Here is a 4547-nt window from a genome sequence, read left to right as displayed (position 1 = left end):
TAGGGGTGATCAGGCTGGCAGGGGGGCCAATTAGGGGGAATCAGGCAGGCAGGCAAGTGAGAAGTTAGGAACCAGCGATCCTGGATTGTGAGAGGGATGTCTGACTGCTGGTTTAGGCCCGATCCCCAGGGGACTGGCAGTTGGACATCCCTTGAGGGGTTCTGGATTGGAAAGGGTGCAGGCTGGGCAGAGGGGACCCCCTCCCCCATGCACGAATTTTGTTCACCGGGCCTCTAGTATCTATATAATGTCTATATCTATGTACTGATATATATAGATGTCTGTATCTATATTTATAGATACAAACATCTATATACATATATCTACAGGTCCAAATATATAGTATATGTATTATGTACATATATGTTAGTAATATATTATGTCTCAATTTAATAGATAATTTCTTTATAGAATTAATTATCTCTTTTTGAAATTGGTTATGGGGAATAAAGCCAAAAGTTTTCTTAAACATTTCCCTGGAATATAACATGGTTGCCCAGTTTCCTAAGAGACAATTTCCTGAACATTGCATTCATAGGTTACATGGGAAAGAAATCCACATAGGGAAATATATACTTAAGGATAATTGGAACAATAAAGCTATTCACCCACATTTAAGCGATATATGAGCGGCAGGTAGAAGATAGTATTAGACATAGCTCTTGTGTCCTAGGATGTGCAGTCAGGTAAATAACATCTAATTCAAACAATAACAAACAAAAAGTCCCAAATGAGTTATAGAGGCCAAATGAACTGGATTCAGAAAAGAGAGATTATTGGATGGGTGGGTGGGGAATAGCATGAAAAATGCTTTATCAAAGAGAAAAGGTTTGCACTAGGTTTAAAGGGATGCAAAATATTTTGGGTAAAGTAAGAGAGCCTTTCTGGTCTCAAAACAAAACAAAACAAAACAAACAAACACGAAGTGCAGAAGAAAATGTGATAAGTTTGGTGAGTAGCTCAGTTGGGCCCTAACCGAGGATTGGGAAAGTTGAATTGTAGAGAGATGGTTTAAGAGCCTGTTTTTAAGCCATGAATCTTATTTTCAGTAGCTTACCATGGAACAGTACTTTTAGTAACAGAGGACCATTATGTTTCAAGTATCCAGGCAATGAAAGTAGAGTCAGGACTTTAGATATAGACAGTAAATCCAAAAGGAGTTTCCTATTCAAGTTTCTACAATTGATTCATTTAAAGAAAGAAATAATAAAATCATGAAAATATAAAATAACTTGTTTTATGGCCATCATTTATTTCATTAAAAATGCTTAATTACAGTGCTGAGAGCATTTCCCCCTAAAAAAAGTAGGTAAACAATATTTCCATCAAAATGTTAGCTGTCTCTGCAAATACTAGTACCTATTTTCATTTCACTGAACAGAGCACACAGCAAAAGGCTTCTGCTACTCCATTTTTTTCCAATTTTCTTTTTTGTTATAAACACCATTGCAAATTTAAAAAGCTGTTTAAACAGAGAAAAATATTGTAGTTCTTGATTTTCTGAGTGAACTTAATGCAAACACTGCTTTCCACTCTTTCTCTAGATACCAACAGTGGGACTCAAACGAAGGGGTCTTCTGGCAGGTTGGCGGCTGTTGATGTCATCTGTTATTTACTGGGACACTTTCACCTGTGGATGAGGCCCCAGATGCACTTTCACAGAACACCTGCAGTCACCTCCATTCGAAGCCATAGGGCCAGGCGCCTGTAGAACTGGGTGGTTGGCTGGAGCCGTCGCTGAGAGCTACCATGGCTCCACCCTGGGTCCTGTCATGGTCGGGCAGCCTGTCCTGCATCACTGGATCTGGATGGCTCCGTGCTCAAGCTGCATTTCGGGCTGCAGGTTGGGCTGTAGGGTCTCAGCCGTCTGAGCTGCGGAGGTGTGGTCAGTCACTCGCGCCAGCTGGACGTACTGGACCTGGAGTTCACTGCCCTGGAGAGGTGACCATCCATGCCTGTGGCAGTGGGGTGTGAGGAGGCCACGGCTAGCAGCTGGGCCCCCTGAAGCACCTGCCCATCCTGTCCCACGTGGTGTATCTGTAGATTGCCCTCGCTGTCCTGTGTGATCTGCACCTGCTCCCCTTGAGGCACATGAACGATGTGGAGGTGACCCTGTGGGATTACTTGGACCTGTCCATCCTCTCCAATCTGGTGGATCTGGACCTGCTGGGCATTGGCCAGGGCATAGTGCAGGGCCTGCGGCTGGCAGCGTGCTCACAGGCTCTCTGATGCAGTAGAGGAGGAGGAGGACAGCGTTCTCCGTTCTCTGAGAAAAGCTCTTGACCCCCTGTGGGATTACTTGGACCTGTCCATCCTCTCCAATCTGGTGGATCTGGACCTGCTGGGCGTTGGCCAAGGCATAGTGCAGGGCCTGCGGCTGGCAGCGTGCTCACAGGCTCTCTGATGCACTAGAGGAGGAGGAGGAGGACAGCGTTCTCCGAGAGAAGCTCTTGACCGCCAGGCTCTGGCCTCGCTGTTTCTGCCGCCAGGCTGTCCGGCATATGGAGTCGATGCTCCGTTTGATTCAGTACCAGTCAGATTCCGTGATTCCAAATTTATATCAAAGGTGACACCGGATCCCGCAGATGGTGAAGGGGTCGAGCTGCTTCTTGCCGTGCATCCCTGGCCCCAGAGGTTGGAGGCCGCCTGCACCTCCCGCTGGAAGAGGTAGTCCAGCAGCGTCAGCAGCCTCTTCTCAGCCTTGCGGTAGTTGTGCTGCTGTGCAGCGTGTGGGAGGGGATGATGGCGCAGCGCACCCACATCTCGGGGTTGTTCTTATCCCCCAGCCGGGTGCCATCGGGGTAGTCCTCTTCTGAGTTCCGGGTGATGAGGGTGATGTTTCCGATGTTCTGACTTCCCGACTGTCCCCAGGTGGAAACGGAGTCACTGGCCTCGGACCGGCTCTTCCCATCCTCGTTGTGGCTGTCTTCCAGCCCGGGTACCTTCACCACAATGGTGTTCTACACTTTGTCGCACCTCTGTGTCGCCCCGAGAGGGGGAGCCCGCCACCATGGGGACTTGGATGGGACTGTGCTGCTTGTTTGTGACCAGATCCAGCTTTTCTTCTAATGATTTACCAGTAGCCTCGAGAGCTTGCAGCTTGGCTTCAATGCTCTCCAATCGCAAGCATATTGTCTGGTTAATGGAATACAGGAATGACTTTACAGAGGGGTCCTGGCAATTGATCTCTAATCCTTGGCGTTTCAAAGCTGGTTCATCTTCGTCTGTCATTACATGATTCTCCAGTACAACCGGGTGATGGGGACTCGGGTCTTCTACTGCAATCTGCACCACGTCCATCCGCCAGATCCTATTCTGACATCATCCAGAAGGAGAGGAGAGGGGCCAGTCAACAAGCAAGAATCAAACTCACGCAGGACTAAGATTCTATCACCTCGGTTATATCCAGTAATATTCTCTGAACCTGGTGCCTGTGCTGAACACTGGGAGTTTCTTCCACCTTCATCCTCAGCAACTGCTCCAGAGAACTGTGTGGGCTGCGGAATTCTCCTGGTGTTTGTCGGGGTGATGCGATGATGGCCTAAAATAACTTTTTAATAAAGTAAACATTTTCATGTACCCATTAAAATACTTTCTACTTATTTCCTAAATGCTGTTTATTATCCTTTTCTCTAGCATAAATGAATTATACATAACTTTAGTATATAAATGCAACTTTCTTCCTATGGTGGGTGTGAAGATATTAAGGTTCCAGGGTTCTTTTAAAATATAATTTTGTGGAAAAAAATAAAAATGTATTCAAATATTTAAGAGAATAAAATAAACAAAATCATCCATTTTCCTCTTAATCAATACATTTGTCTTCCCTGACCAAAGGTAATTTGTAAAGAAACTCATAAAATCATAGTATATGAGCAGGAAGTGTGGATTTTTACAAATTTTAAGGACTGGCTCATAATATCTTACTGAGGGAATTATAACTAAAAAGAAAGGATTAGATAACAGAGGTACACCCAGAACACCTTCTTTCATCCAAAATTCAGTACTGACGAGAGAATAATCATTAATAGGATAAAAATTCTGTTATATGCATGCCATTAATATATGTCACCCTCATTGTCAGATCAGAGTTTTGTTGTTGACTGAATATTATATCTTTAAATTATTGAAATATGGAACTTCCTCTCTTTCTTTACTTTATATGTATATGTAGTCTACACTCGATTATTTTGCTTTATCATTTACATAACATCTACACTAATTTATTAGGCAGAATAATATTAGGTGAAGTAAATGGTATTTTATTAAAATATTGATATTAGAAAACAGAAGTAAATGTAAGGATAGGAGTTTTAAAACATGCAAATTCAGTAACTGGGAGCTTAAGGAGAATGAAGATATTTAAAGTAATCTTTGGCAAGCATTGCAATACTTAGCTGAAAATTTTTGTATGTAATTAGATTATGAAATAAAGCTGGCTTTGTAAAGTTTTAACTATGTGAATTAAAATATTGATATTAGAAAACAGAAGTAAATGTAAGGATAGGAGTTTTAAAACATGCAAATTCAGTAACTGGGAGCTTAAG

The 4547-nt window shown here is 43.2% G+C and overlaps 1 pseudogene; it reads right to left on the bottom strand.

The window, feature by feature from the left end:
* Positions 1 to 1770: 1770 nt before the first annotated feature.
* LOC102262963 lies at positions 1771 to 3325 on the bottom strand (annotated as a pseudogene).
* Positions 3326 to 4547: the final 1222 nt, after the last annotated feature.

This window comes from Myotis brandtii, unplaced genomic scaffold (assembly GCF_000412655.1).
Source record: "Myotis brandtii unplaced genomic scaffold, ASM41265v1 scaffold154, whole genome shotgun sequence".
NCBI lineage: Eukaryota > Metazoa > Chordata > Mammalia > Chiroptera > Vespertilionidae > Myotis > Myotis brandtii.
Note: the sequence above shows the minus strand (reverse complement) of the source record. Positions and strands in the feature narration are given on the sequence as shown.